Consider the following 16,457-nt stretch of genomic DNA (forward strand, 5'->3'; position numbering starts at 1 on the left):
TTTGTAGTATAGTCTGAAGTCCGGGAGCCTGATTCCTCCAGCTCTGTTTTTGTTTCTCACAGTGATGGTAATTTACACAATATGTTTTGAAGATAATGAAAAGAGTGCATCTGAAGTAGAGATATTATGATGGGAAGTAGATATACATGTTTGGAAATGTAAATCATGATATTTTGTGGTACCACAAATGTCAGGTACAGACTCAACTACAATTCCCATTTTGATTATGTTGCTGTTGTTCATATGACCATGGTAAAGTCACATCACTTATGGACATCAATTTCTTATTTTAGAACATGTGGAGTTTTGATCTAATGATATCTATGTTCCCTATGGTTTGAAAAGACTGTGATTCTAAGATTCTGAAATGTTTAGACTTTAAGCTGCAGGCAGTGGGGGAACTTGCTAACATTTCTGACTGAGGACATTCTGGACAAAGTTCAATTTTGGGTAAGTGTTCTGGTGGTGTGAATTAGAGGAAAGAGATTTTAACCCAGACGATCATATAGTAGAATATTGCATTAGTCCAACACAAAAATACTGTGGTGGCATTGACAGTAAAAATAAAGGGATGGCTATGAGGAGTATATTATCAAGCAAAGCCAAGAAAACAAAACCCTCTTGGTGGAATTTGCCGCCTCCCAAATTTACCTTGACTCCCATTGAATCTCACTTGAGCGGAACAGGTGTGAAGGTGCAGGTCTCTTGGTACCCTCTCAGAGATACATTCAGTGTCCAACTCTCTTCTCCCAATGCTGGGATGGGAATCGTTGGGGGGCAGATTTTATTCTTCTAGGCTAACTGTTCCTCAGCTTATGAGTCTCTGGGAACACGGTAAAAAAAATAAATTAAAATCTCTGGTATATTCCCTGACAGCTGCTCTCAAAACATTTCCATCTCAGTATCCTTTACTCTATTAAATATTACTACGAAACCCAATTAATGTTAGTTTGTTTGAGTTATGTTTACTGATAATTACCATATTAGAAATTAAAACAGAGAACTTAAAATATATTTATTTAACTTAAAACCCATTATTTGTTAATATAATTAATCTGTTTTAATTTTTTTTAATGACCTTATTTTCCAAAACAAACAAACAGTAAGAAGAATATCATTATTTTATACTATTGCAAATCTTATTATTGTGCCTAAAAAAGATGGCTGGATCCTCATATCTGCTTCAGTATTCAGTTACAATGTTACCTACTAGGTCACCTCTAGAAAATCCACTATACATTCATGGGAAAATGAGATTGAAAAAGATAAATCATGTTTTAATATTGTTATGAACATAGTTTTGCCTCTCTGGGTCCTCTGTGGTCAGGAACTCCAGACCACACCTTGCGGATCCTTATACTGTGATATTTAAAGGGTGGGGGGAAAGGAGATTATCTAGATGAACACACAGTAAACATGGCAATGAGTTGGCATATCCTGAAGCAGATAATAGAGGGACTTGTATTTATTAGGAGAATTATTAGCTAACCAATGTTTCCAGAATTTTTATCCATTTTAAAGAGGCACAGCAATTCCCAGCTACCAGCTCTGCTACAAAAACATACACAAACCAAACTTGTTTGGACCTTTAGGGGACAATGATTCAACTCATGAGCATCTATCATTGGTTTATTTGTTGTAATTTTGATGCTATACTTTTAATGCCTTATTATTTAGTTTTTAGTTAATATGTAACTCTTTAATAGTACGTTATGTGTACTCTGTGGTGTCAGGTCTCTGCTGGACCTTCACATGTGACAAGCATTTCAGTGGTTCTAAGGAATAGAAAACGCTGACTACAAAAGACGTTTGTGTTACATCCTGTCCTGATCCACACAAGAAGAAGTAGTGTCATAACACTGTGATGTTCTACAGAAAAAAACTGAATATTGGCTGAAAAAAAAATGTAGTAATGTAGCGTGATCCTTGTGCTGGCATGAAAAGAAAAAAAATGTCAGGAATAAAAAGAAGAGTCACAGGGTGCTACCTTCCCTTTGTCTGATATGCAAGTTAATGAACTTAGCTAACATCCTGCTGGAATAGCTGTGAGTGATGACAAGGATAAGAAGCCTTGTAACTGAGAAGTGCTGGTGGAGGTTATTTGGAGAATGTATGTTATCAGGATAATGATAGCTTTAGACATTCTGAAATGAGATATTTTTGCATAACTGGAGTTGCAGTTAGAACAGCTACTGTATGGAATTAATGACAAAAAGAACAAACTGATTACATGAAAACACAGGAAGAATCTTGTTGCAGTAGGAATGTTAAAAGGGAAGACTCATTAAAGGTCTGAAATCTGTTGATTGTAGGAAGAACCTAAGATTTCTCTGATTGGGTAAATACTGTGATGAAACTGTATATATTTTAAAAATTCATTGACCATGGTTTTATGATTTTATACATATATGTATATATTTGGAGGGGAATATATGTATACATTCCCCTACAAATGCTTTTGATCCTGTTTTTTTTCAGTTTTCTGGATATTTCTGTCCTCTTCCCTTCACCTGTGTAAATTTTAAATGTACATAAAATTGTCCATTATATAATAGAGCTGCAAAAATATCTTCAGTTCCAGCAACCAATTGCAGTGGCTCTAGTAGTGTTGTTACCGACCAGGGTTCTTGGTCTTCCTTAATCAACAGAAATTGATAAGAGGTCAGACAAGAAATTCAGGCAAGGCTTTATCGGGGCCCCTGCTGCAGCAGAGGGGAGCAAAAACAAGTAAGAGTTTCCCTTGGTCAATCCTCAACGGGGGTGAGGCGAGCTGGTTGCTTATATGGGGTGAGGGTAGAGGCAGGTCCAGGAGCTGGGCCGGAGGGGTGCCTTAGGTGGTTTGCCCACCCCTTTGGTGATGTTGAGTGTGGGGGGCATGCACAGTACCCTGCTTTTGTTCCTGACACCCTGCTTTTGCTCTCAGCTCTTCAGAAGTGGCAGTTGGGTTTTGGTCTTTTCATATCTTATTGTCTGTAATTTGCCCCAACTGCACATGTACACAGTTATTTTTAGTCCCTTATAGTTTTTTTGTATTTTGTTGCTTGAGGAGACATTTGTCCAGGTGCAAGCACTGCAGCAGAGGGTCCCAGGTCCCAGGTCCCAGCCTGTCTCAGTGTGTTCCACATCACCATCTGGGAAAAAAGGATCAAGTAGGGTTAAGTTATCCATAGCTATATCATGAGAATCCCTATTGACAGATTCCCTATGAATCTGTGCCTAAATGTGTCTAACATACTTAAAAGAGGAATTGTGCTAAGCCACACTTATATATAATATACACCTTCTGTAGCTGTGACAGACCATTGTAAATGAATGGAAATTAATTGATAAGCAATTTCAATTCTCACTTACTCATGAATACCCGTATACACTTTTTATAACACTTAATCATTTACAGACTCTATTTGCATATTATATACTTGGTCCATGCAAAGCTGTGAGATAGGATGGGTAGGCATTGGTTTAAGGAAACAGACTAAGAGATATTACATGCCTTGGTTAAAGTAACATAGTAGGTATAGTATAAGGCCAATATTTGCATCTGGATCCGATTTCATTGTAGTAGTTTCCTAGGGCAGCCATAACAAAGTATAACAAACTGGGTGATTTAAACAACAGAAATTTATTGTTTCCTAATAGTGGAGGCTAGAAGTATGAGCAAGTTCATGATGTCATAGGATTAGTTCCTTTTGAGGACTTCGAGGGAGAATCTGTCCCAGGTCTCTCTCCCAGCTTCTGGTGGATTACCAGCGTTCCTTGCCTTGTAGATGCATCATCCTGCTATCTGCCTTTATGGTCCCTGGCATTCTCCCAGTTACATTGGATTTGGCCCTACTCTATTACAGTATGACCTTATCTTTACTAACCAGAACTGCAAGACCCTATTTCCAAATACGTCACCTTCTGAGGCGCTGGGGATTAGGACTTGAACATATGCATTTATGGGGAGGGGTGCAATTCCATCCATACAGACAGGATTACAGGATTCTTTCCACCAAATCAATCATACAGTTTCCTGGACATCTCCTTTGTGTCCAGACAAACAAATGATACAGAAGAAAATAAAATAAGAAACCAGCAAGTGAAGCAAAAAACTAATCATGTAGCCCCTGCCACGAGGTTCACGTGTCTATTCTGTGTGAAGGCATCTGAGTGTGTTCTTCTGCGTAGGGAGAAAACCTGCCTTCAGTTGATGTAACCAACCCCACCTTTGTAACAACCTATCAGATGGAGCCGATTAAAACAGCAACAACAGGAAATTCTCTGGCAGTCCAGCGGTTAGGACTCTGTGCTTTCACTGCCGAGGTCGTGGGATGATCCCTGGTCGGGGAACTAAGATCCCACAGTCTGCGTGGGGCGGCCAAATAAACCCCCCAAAAAACAAAAGCAAGACAAAACAAAACAAAAAAAGAAACCACAACAGCAACAACAAACCTCCCTGTGTCTGCAGTAACATGTTCCACATGTAGTGGCTCGTACCAGATGGGAGAAGGGATATTAATTTTTACCTTGAATAATAACCCTTCGATTTAGAACTTGACGGGTTAAAACACACTTCCATACAGGTTGTCTCATTTAATTCCTACAGACACAGGGCATAGGCAGGGTTTATCTTGTCCTCAGGGGATAGTGGGTGAACTCAAGCTCAATTAAATTAAATGCCTGGACCCAAACCAGAAAACCAGCAGGGGGCAGAGCCGGGAGGAACCCAACCCTTCAGTCTCTGTTGCCAGGTCTTTGATGCTTTCCACAACCCGCTGTGGTTTCTCTTCAGAAGTTATTTCTTTCGAATTCCAGGTTTCTCCTTACTGTTTCCTCCAAATGCCATGCTTCTCATTTCTGTGCCTTTGATCCTGTTTTTTCATTTGCTGGGATATTTCTGCCATCTTTCCTTCACCTGTGTAAATTCTATATATCCTTCAACACGCATAATTTCTGCCTTTACCAACTTCTCAGCTTACACTCATCTTTTTCTAAAACCAAAGGTACATACACTCTGTAAAATTTAGTGCTAGATTGTTCATTAATGTTCTTTACTAGTTTCATAAGTCGGTTTTCCCATTTTACTTTTTTTCCATATTAGATATTAATTTTACCTCAAGGTCATAATATTTATATTATGACACACATATAGTATACACACACGTACATGCACACACACACACACATTTTATTTTTTAGTACCAATTTGTCTGGCTCAGTGCTTTGTCTAACAAGGGCACCAAAGGACTATTTGTTCATTGATTAATTTATGTTCCATCTCTTTGACAGGATATTTATTCATAGTTGCCTTCCTTAGAGTCCCCAAGCAGTGTGGAAAATAGATGTTCTTTATTAGATACTTTTTGAATTAAATTGAATGTGTCCAATCACAACATATTAATATATAATGATTAAAGAAATGCCCTTGAGCTTTCATACAGATCTACTATTAACTAATTTATGCATATTTTTATGCAGTAAGAAACCTAGTATAAAAAGTTATTTTTATATATGTTAATGAAATGAAATAATGAGAGTCACCAAATCGGGTTAATTTATATTTAATTTCTTTTTTCTTTTCTAAGGCACTAGAACTCATTTTAGTGAAACTATTATATTCTTTCTATTTTATTTTTATACCCTCTTTTTGCTTCAACTATGTCAAACGTTCTTAAAATATAATATTATAATAGAGTACATTCTGGAGTAAAGGTACAGCCTCTGCTCATTGGTTTCATAATTAAAGACAAACAAACAAGAAAACAAGCCCTTCTGTGTTCTGCTTTAGCTATGGACTTGTACTGACTCAGAGAAAATGAGTCCAAAAGGCCTGTTAGCACATAATCTTATCCCATTGTCACTGTAAGATCATTCACTGTGACACATTTTCTGATGTGGTTATGAAACAGTCGGCACTCACATACCTGGGAAATGCTTCAGGTCTGCTTTCTCTTGTTTATTCATCAGTTTAATAAATAAAATAAAAAGCAATAACTTAGCCATTCCTTTAATAATGATTTTCAGTATCTCAGAAAGGCTGCGCACTGTCCAGGATGACAGAAGACACACGTGATGTGTAAAGGAAAGTGGTGAAACAAAAGTTCTGGATAACTGCAAAAATGCCTCCCCTCCTCCCTCCTGCAGTCTAAGAAAACATCATCCAGACCAGGGTGGTTCTTAAGACACGTTGGGTGTTTCTGGAATGTCTAAAATTCTATTTTGTTTCCTTTTCGTTTTACATTTTATTTTCTTACTTACTGTTGCTGATATATAGAAAAACAGATTTTTATATGTTGACTTTATAGTAAGAAACTTTATAAATTCTCTTGCAGTTTCTCATAATTCATCTGTTTATTACTTTGGATTTTTCCCTGTGTATAGTCATATCATCTCTGCATCTGCAAGTAATGGCAGTTTGTTTCTTCCTTTCTAATACTTTCTATTTCTTTCTTAACTATATTAACTAGCTCCAACAGAGCTATTTTAATTCTCAAAAGGGATGTCATATATTTCACCATTAACTTGGATCTTTGCTATTGTTTTTACTTAGAGATATCAATTATTGGTTAAGAAAGTTTCTGGTGTGTTAAAAATCAATATTCTGGATATGTGCTTGATCTTACCAAGGGTTTTTCTGCATCTTTTGATGTGGCCATATGATTTTTCTCCTTTTTCTCCTTTTGGTAAATATAGTAGATTATGATAATTAATCTTTATTGTTAAAATAACTTTTTACTCCTGAGATAAAATCAAATGTGCCAATGTATTGTATCTTGTGTACATTTATTCATTGTTGGAATGAATTTGCTTATTTTATGGTATAATTCACTTGTTTGGATTTTTTTTTTTTTTCTTAAATGTGTGATAGAACTTATTGGTGCAGTTGACTGAGATTGGAGTTTTGTTTATGGAAATTTTTTTCACAATTGATTTGATTCTTTTAGTGGTTTTAAAAAATCCCATGTTTCCTACTTATTACTGAGCCAGAGTTGGTAAGTTAGGTATTCATTTAATTTGTCCATTTCATGTAATTTTCAAATTTATTGGCAGAAAGTGTTCAAAATACCCACTTAGTGTTGTTTTAATATCTATGATATCTGTAGGGATATTTCTATTTTTTTTGATAATTATCCAAAACTGTTTATTATTTCTTTCACTTTGTTGGCCTACTTGATTTTTTGCTACTTGGGTGGCCTAATGCATTTTTAATTTGTTATTTTTGGATCTTAACATTAGTTTTTCTTCTTTCTATGTTTTTTGGTGTTTATTTTGATTTTCTTTTCTTGCAAATTTTTAGGATAGTGGTATATTGCAATTCATTGATTTTTCACTCTTTCAGAATAGAGGTTAAACATTTAGTGTCTGGAGTCAGGCTGACTGGTTAAATGTGACGATATGAAAAGTATGTAAAGGTCATCTGAAAAGGGGGAAAAAAAGCACAGTTCAAGAATTTCAGTAAAGTCTACTTATCCACATTAATCCATACTAATAAAATGAATTCTAAAATTCAAAGTATGATTGGTACAATACACTAGTGAGTATTTATGTATAGAAGTTTGTGTGCATGTGTATATGTTTTACTAAAGTCTCATTTTCACTATCTTTTAGAACTCATAACCTTAAGTTGAAAAAAAGTTTTCCAAATGCGTTTCTATTTTCCAAAAATAGAAATTATTTCCTATTTTGACTCTGTACTGTTGCAATTAACATTTATTACTTCTTGGCATAATTATTAAAGATGTCATCTTTAATTTTCAAAAGTGTCCAGTGTGGATAATAAAAGATATGGTGATTGTAATTAACGCCTACTCAATTCTTCAGTTTTTAGGCTAAATTTTATATTCTCAAGAAAGTCTTCTGTAACATCCCAGACTAGATTTGGTCCCACTACTACAGCACTCTGCATTTCTCTTTTGTAATATTGTACTTGTATTAGTGGTTTGTTCATCATCTCTCTTTCCTGCTAGATGTAATTCTTAGGAGACTGGAGCTTTGACCATTTTATTCAACAGTGTAACCCCCAGAACCTAGTATAATGCATAGAAAATAGTAGACCAATATGCATGTTTTAATGAATTAAAGTTTTAAGTTCTATATTTCAAGGAATTAAGCAAAATGTGTGCAGGCAAGGTGAACAAATGAAGAAAAACAGACCTTAAACAGCTTTTCATAGGCAATACAGAAGAGTCCAGAGTCCTTTAGAGACATGATGCCAGATGATCTCTTTGGCTTTGAAGGTAGATTACCACAGATCTATCTCCTCTTTCTTCCTCTTAAGGACATGCCACCCTCTAGATATGTAAACAGGTTTATGCATGTGTGCATACATATTTTACACAGAGGGAGAAAGAAAAAAATGCACCAATTTGCTAATAGTAACTACCTCTGCATGTCAAAATTTATTTTATTCTTTATTCTTTGCTACCTTGCATATGATTTCTGTTATCATAAGTATAAAATTTATTTTGATTATTTATTACTTGCATTTTAAAACAACGTAACTATTCCAGACATTGGATTATGCCTTTAGCATTTAGCTAGAATTTCATATTATTAAAACCACAAAAAGTATCTATTTGAAGAAGTAAATGGGTTGTCCACATACAGGTGTGATTTTTCTTTTCAGGAAGCATTAAGCTAAGGGTATACAACATTAGTAAGGTAGGTAGTGATCGTAAAGAATATATTTATAAAATCTAAATATTAAAAATGGCCACACATAATTTTGGACAATGAACTTTGCACCAAAACGTCCACAGTCAACATAAAACTCATTCTTTTAATGGTTGCTGTACTTACAATGTTATACAACAGATTCGTAACTCAGAAACTTCATTCTCTATTTTCATACTGTATAGAACGAAAGTTATTATGTTTAAGTTTATATACATATATAAATTATTTGTAAGCTCATGTGATCTATGAATGCTCACTCACAAATATGAAAGAAAAAATAAAGAAGAGAAAATACATTTCCAGATATTAAGAGGCCATTTCTGCAGAGAGGATAGAAATATTGGCATATTCATGGGATTGCTCCAATAAATCTTTTTTTTCCTTTGGCTAAGGACAACAATAATGGATGAGCATTCAAGATTAAATCATGAGACAAAAGAAAAAAGAATCCTACTGGATTTATTGTATTTTGGCCCATTCATCTTAAAATATTTTACTTATATGGAGTAAAACTGCAAAAAAATCAGTCATCTAGGAATTAAGCTGCTTAGTTGTGAAAATATAAAAATAAATTTAGCTTCTGTTTACAAGTCCATTTCTGGGCATGTACTCACATAAATTCCAGTTTCTACTTGAAATAAAGGTCACGTGAAGCAAGGAAATCAGCAGAATTTATATTCATTGGTTTCCCTTTGCACACATCAGAAAATGGATTACTGTCAACAGTATTTTCAGGATTGACTCTGGTTGCTAAACTTTTTTTTTACACACTCAGACACACAAGGTGAATAAAGAGAAAATTTAAAAATTATTATTGCCCGGAGTCAATTATTACCAAATCGATTCTGTATGAACACAAACAACAACATAAACATTGTAATGCCTTTCTCATTTTTGATGCTCTCGAAAGAAGCAGCTAATAGGAATGTTTCCTCTTGTGAACAGACTCTAGGAGCAGGGCTTAGAAATAGATGATAGCAAGAAGAAAAATTATTCCAATTATTTTTTTGAGACTCGCTGCTTAGCTTCCTCTTAATCTTACCTCTTTCTTTTTCCTATCCTGTTTTCTAATAAAGCCAGAAGAGAAGCTAGATGAACATCTCTTATGAGTGCTGGTAAAATATATAAATATTACTGCACATTACTATTATACACTGATACTGTTACTGAATTGGTCTACTGGACCCATGCCAGGGTCCTAGCCTGGGCCAAGGCCCCATATCTGGGCTAGGGAAGTTCTTTTTCTGATCAGATTCATGCAGCCAATAACAAAACCGATGCTGAGACTGGAACAGCACAAGCTTTATTCAATGGCCAAAGAATGGAGAAGCGGGAACCTAGTTTGCAAATTAACTTCTCAACCCAGTTTAGGGTGGAGACACCAAATATATAGGAGGGTTGAGATAAAAGGGAGGGAATTGGAAAGAGTGGGAGGAATATTCATGACTTGTCATGAGAACAGAGAACAGAGGTGTGGTTTGGACCCAGAACTGATGCAACTCTCCTTTTCCGTCCTTGTATGGGCTTTTCCGGTTGTTGTCATGGCAGCTGTCAACTGTCTGATGGTGTTGGGTGTGTCATTTAGCTAGTGTATTACAGTGAGCGTATAATGAGGCTCCAGGTCTACTGGAAGTCCTATCTTCCCCATCTTGGGTCTACTTGGTTCTAACCAGTTCTTGTTTTTTTTCCTCTTTGCAGATTCCTCCTGAAACTTAGGTAAGTGTAATTGGTTTCTGTTTGAGGGAGGGGCAGGGGTATGATTCTGGGGCAACAGCCATGGTACCATTATTAATGTAGCACCTATGCTCTGAACTGTCACTCACTGCCCGCTTGCACAAAACTACTATCCAGCGATTGGAATTTGAAGTTGATAAAGAGCTTTGTCAGACAGATTTATAACTGGCTACCTTTTGAGAAAAGGTACCTCAGGGTAGATCAATGTGCTCCAATAGAACCACTTATCACTGCACTAAATGCCATGATTCTATTTGTTATTTGATTCTAATTCTTCCTCCGATCTTGGGATTCAAGTCATCTCTGATTGGTCTTGTCTTGGCCTGAAGTGCAACCATGCAAGCCAGGGGAGCCTGAATTTTTTTCTTTACTCGATTTGGTCATGTTATTAAAACTGATTCCATCAGCCCTGGATCCTGCTTGCTCTCTGGAAACCTCCGAGGAGGAGGGGCACAGGCCAGATATTGGCTCCTGTTGTTACTAAGCCTGGGGGAAGTCTGAATACTACGCATCTTCAAAAAAAGCTAACTAAACACATAAAAAAGACAAAAGAGATTTCAAGGAGGACTTGTAGCTTGGCTTGCAGTTTATAGACTAATTGTATCCCAGATGCAGAGAAAACAATGTATAGTGGTCCACACATCTGCATTGGGCTAAAAATATTTTTAAATGCCATGCACACCCCTCTATCCACATGCACACACAAACACTCTCCCACGCTCTCTCCTCAGTCACTTGCATATTGGAAAAATGCAAAATAGATAAAGTTTGATTTTTAATGCCAGTCCCTCAAAGCTATGTCAGTTTTGACAGTTCCTATTTCCTCCTTTCTCTCCTATCTCCAGGAACCCAGCCCTCATCTCAAATAAACATTCACCAAACATAACAACAAGAAGAGGTTAAAGACCTCCCAGATGCTCTTGCAAGCAGAAGGAATACAAGGGTGATCAGGAAATAGCCTTTCCTGTAGGAAACTCACTGCCTAATAAGGCCTTTGCTGTAACTTCTGGCAAGGAAGTGAGGAAGGTTTGGGGCTATGAGGGGAATTAGAAAGAAAATTCCACTTGTTCATCTTTGAGTGAATAACACCTTATTTTCTAATTGGGGAACAATGACAGGATAGTTAGCAATGTAATTTACATTGAGCAATTGTTATCAGCCAGGCATTAGTCTATTAATTTTATATGTCAACTCATCTAATTCTCATAATAAACTTATTTGATGATTATTTTCATCTACCTCTTTATACTCCTGTTGCTAGACTGCTAATCTAGATATCAGGAACTCAACAGGCACGCACTCTGATGCTAAATGCTTTCCGTAGGACGTCAATCATCACTCCAAGTTATGGATGAGAAAAACTCAGGCTCAAGAGCTTATCTGCTTAACCACAGACTAACAGCAAGTGGGAGTCAAGGTGCTCGTTTGATGGAAATCCTTAGAGCATTTTTATTAAATAGTTCATTGCCTCTAATAAGAGAGATGATTACATTTTTAATTTTTAAGAGACTTTTCCTGTTCTGAGAGTCAGTGGAGGGAGAAGCGTGAAGGGCCCTCAGATTCTCCTCTTGCAAGAGTTTCAACCACGCTGGTATTTAATACATTAGCAATATAGAAAATGTCTTCAACACTTCAAAAGATACTGCAAATCAGTTATCACATCATTGATGAAGAGTTACCTAGAAATCCCAACATATTTTCTGTGTTTTCTTTTCTCTTAATGATTCAAGAGTTTTGCAGGTCAGAGTTTTGTTTTTCTTTTTTTTTTAATTTAGTGAATCACTTAATGCTGGACCTGAGATTCCACCCGTGCACTGATTACAGGTAAGAGGTTTGGGAAGTGAAGGGGAGGAAGGAGGAAGAGATTTAATCAGCTCAAAACATAGTCTCTTTATCCCTCCTCTAAAAGTATTCTCCTGATTTATGCTGATTAAATAAAATATGAATCAAATTTACTGTTTGTTCAGCTTAAAAGATCGGCTTTAGAGGATTTTGTGCTTTTTCTTTTTCATGTAATTGCAGGCAGAGAAGGGCAAAAGGGTAGTAATCTTTGAAAGATTTATTAAAAGAAAAGTAAGCCTATTTAGATTCTAGCTAAAAGAAATGAATTAGCAAATGCACGTGGGCCCGCACGTGCGTGTGTATGTGTGTGTATGTGTTGAATATCATTACTTATTACTCAACAAAGCTACAATAAAAGATCTCACCTCAAAATTTTTAGGATTTAAGCAATGTTCAAGTGATGCTGACATTTGTTCACAAATCCATGAGTAGTAAGGCTTGAAGTGTTTCTTTGGGAGGGAGAGTCAGGGTTGCCGTATGACTCTATGAAAGTGTCTGTGTATTAGGCTTTCCCTCCAACCTGTTGACAATGCACTGACCTCAGAAATGCTAGGTGAATAGCATTTCTTTATAAAGCTAAAGGAATACACATTCTGACACAAACTGCCAAATAGTGCTTACTACTTACTGATGTAATTATACTCTGTAGGAGTGGGGAAGAGTATGGGAGGGTCTGTGATACCGTGAGAAGATGGCAAAAGTAGAAGGAAATGGAAATTGCTGATTGTGAGGGGTGGGGAGAAGCATACAGTGAAAAGCAAGGTGATCCACAGAGCCATGACCTGCCTTTGAAGTGGTGGAGTGTCAGAGCCCTCCTTGCAAATGAGTGCTTTCCAAGTGGCCCTCCCTTCTCAAAATCAACTTCTGATACCCCAGTCAAAATTAATTACTTCTTCATTTGCCTTTCTGCTGAATTCCTTAAACCTCAGTTTACCTCCTGCTTTATTTGGCCCTGTGTGTATTTACTTTTGCACATGACTCTCATCTGTTAATGAAACGCAACAGAGCACAGCCAGAAAGACCATGGGATATGGAATCAGTGTGCCTGGGTTCATATCCTGGCTCAGATGCTGATGAGTTCTGTGTTTTGAGCAAATCAACCATCCTGTACCTCAGTTTCTTTCTCTGTAAAATAGGCATATTAATAGTACCTAGCACACAGGGTTGTTTTAAAAATTAAAGTTAATTTATATGAAGTAAATAGAATATAGCCTGGCATATAGTATGTGCTTGTTATTATCATAATAAATAAATTGAGTTTTTAAAATTTTCTACTCCTCCTAACCAGATACAGTGGGTATGCTATTTGGCCATTCAAAGAAAACCAGGAAAACCTTATAAAATAAATGGAGGCAATGATTAATGATATATTCTACCTATAAGATTTGAACTCCAGTCTATTCCTAATAGAGTAGCTCGCAAAAAGTACAGAAATTACTTCAAGAGTGTATATTTTTAGATATTGAGCTGCATGAGCTACTTGTAAATTTTGGAGATTAATCCTTTGTCAGTTGCTTCATTTGCAAATATTTCCCCCCATTCTGAGGGTTGTCTTTTCGTCTTGTTTATGGTTTCCTTTGCTGTGCAAAAGATTTTAAGTTTCATTAGGTCCCATTTGTTTATTTTTGGTTTTATTTCCATTTCTCTAGGAGGTGGGCCAAAAGGGATCTTGCTGTGATTTATGTCACAGAGTGTTCTGCCTATGTTTTCCTCTAAGAGTTTAATAGTGTCTGGCCTTACATTTAGGTCTTTAATCCATTTTGAGTTTATTTTTTGTGTATGGTGTTAGGGAGTGTTCTAATTTCATTCTTTTACATGTAGCTATCCAGTTTTCCCAGCACCACTTATTGAAGAGGTTGTCTTTTCTCTGTTGCACATTCTTGCCTCCTTTATCAAAAATTAGGTGACCATATGTGCATGGGTTTATCTCTGGGCTTTCTGTCCTGTTCCATTGATCTATATTTCTGTTTTTGTGCCAGTACCATACTGTCTTGGTTACTCTAGCTTTGTAGTACAGTCTGAAGTCAGGGAGCCTGATTCCTCCAGCTCCGTTTTTCTTTCTCAAGATTGCTTTGGCTATTTGGGGTCTTTTGTGTTTCCATACACGTTGTGAAATTTTTTGTTCTAGTTCTGCGAAAAATGCCATTGGTAGTTTGATAGGGATTGCATTGAATCTGTAGATTGCTTTGGGTAGTAGAGTCATTTTCACAATGTTGGTTCTTCCAATCCAAGAACATGGTATATCTCTCCATGTATTTGTATCATCTTTAATTTCTTTCATCAGTGTCTTATAATTTTCTGCATACAGGTCTTTTGTCTTCTTAGGTAGGTTTATTCCTAGGTATTTTATTCTTTTTGTTGCAATGGTGAATGGGATTGTTTCCTTAATTTCTCTTTCAGATTTTTCGTCATTAGTGTATAGGAATGCAAATGATTTCTGTGCATTAACTTTGTATCCTGCCACTTTACCAAGTTCATTGATTAGCTCTAGTAGTTTTCTGGTGGCATCTTTAGGATTCTCTATGTATAGTATCATCTCATCTGCAAACAGTAACAGTTTTACTACTTCTTTTCCAGTTTGGATTCCTTTTATTTCTTTTATTAACATTCATATCACGGACTCTGTTATTAATATATTTTATTAGTGTTAAAGGTTCTCTGACTTTGTCAACACCAGGAGAAAATAAAATGACTTTACATAACCATAAGTTACTATAACATTTGGACTTTCAGCAGTGATTCTCTTGCTTTCAAATTTTGCTGAGCTACAGAAAAAATGTGTATAATTAAGGCACTTGTGGTTATCCTTGTTCAAATCTCCACTCAGCTTAATTAAGAATACTGCTAGTGTTAATTGATATCCTAAAATATGCTTTTACAACTTTGCCCAGCTTGAGTTTCTACTGATCTATGCATCACACATAATTACTTAAATAGAAATAACGTATTTGGAGCGTAAAGTTTCTTAGGAATACAAAGCTCTGTCATATTTGAACAACCGATGTTTAAGAAGTCATTCTTTTTGGCTATTTTGATAGTAATCACCAATGTCTGAGGATGTAATGGAGGGATGGGAAAGGAGAAGGGAACACACAGGGAATTTTTCCATGTTTCATTTTAAGACTTTGAGAGCCAAGTGAACAGATTTGGAGGTACAGATTGGGGGTTGTGAGTTGCAACAAAGTAATTGTACCTTCCCTCAGCTTCATACAGCCAAGATCTTCCGGTTTGGGAGCACTGGATTAGCCAAGGTTAAAGAAATCTCTGCTAAACTCTCATCAAAACATGTGTAAACACTTTCTCTGCCACTTACTAATCCTGATGCAAAATATCTCCCAAGATGTAATAAATGAACCACTGTCACGTTATGACAGGACCATGTTAATAATAAATGTATTTGAAAGGCTTATTTACTTAAAAAAGTAAATACTCTAAAAAGTTAATCTTGATTAGTTAAAAAAATATTTCTTTTCTACTACTTCATTGTGTATGTGTGTGTGCGTGTGTGTATACAACTTTGAGTTTTCTATAATCACTTACCTTTTCCAAACAATCCAAATAGTATTAACCTCTCTCTGGTTTGAGAGATAGAATGATAATCTGATGCACTCTGGAACTGTTATTCTTCAACACTTCTAAATATCTTGAGCTTCATGTCAAAAATCTAAGGAATTAAGATTCTTGTCTTTCATAAATGTTCTCAGGTTTGGTGAAATATGACAAGTGATGAATTTGTTATTAAGGCATTCATGCCATTGTCACAACCCCTCTGTTTTCAAATAGTGAGATGTTACTCCAGTGGCTTGGAAATTTACTAAACTCATTACTGAGCAACTGAGAATAGCTCTGATGCATCTGTTAAATATTTCATAAAGACAAGGCAAATAAAGTACAAATTACTTTGTGGAAAACAGGATACCCTCAAGCAGCCAGAGGTTCTCACCAATATCCACTGCGAATAATTTATTTTCCTTCCATATCCAGAATATAAAAATATATTCAAAGTCTCCAAAACATTTTACCCTTAATAAAAGCAGAGCAAAAAATCAAAGAGTTTAATAGTAAGTACTTAATTTTGGTTTAACAACTCACTGCATAAATTTAAAATATTCTTCCCTTTCAGTTCTTCCAACACACTTCTATAAGGTAAAATACCTTCAAGAGCACAAAATATTTGGAATATTCTTCAGTACACAGTTATTTTTATTCCAGAATAAGATTGA

The 16,457-nt window shown here is 36.0% G+C and overlaps 1 long non-coding RNA gene across 3 annotated transcripts in view; it reads left to right on the plus strand.

Annotated features, from left to right (window-relative positions):
• LOC309637335 overlaps positions 1–16,457 on the plus strand; it is a 229,380-nt gene that overhangs the window by 94,857 nt on the left and 118,066 nt on the right. For all 3 annotated transcript variants that reach the window (XR_014250484.1, XR_014250485.1, XR_014250486.1), the window contains exons 2-3: positions 10,357–10,374; positions 12,168–12,216. This is a non-coding gene — a long non-coding RNA (uncharacterized lncRNA). The remainder of the gene's footprint in view (positions 1–10,356; positions 10,375–12,167; positions 12,217–16,457) is intronic.

The sequence above is a fragment of the Balaenoptera physalus genome (assembly GCF_965194825.1).
Source record: "Balaenoptera physalus genome assembly, chromosome: 11".
Taxonomy (NCBI): Eukaryota; Metazoa; Chordata; class Mammalia; order Artiodactyla; family Balaenopteridae; genus Balaenoptera; species Balaenoptera physalus.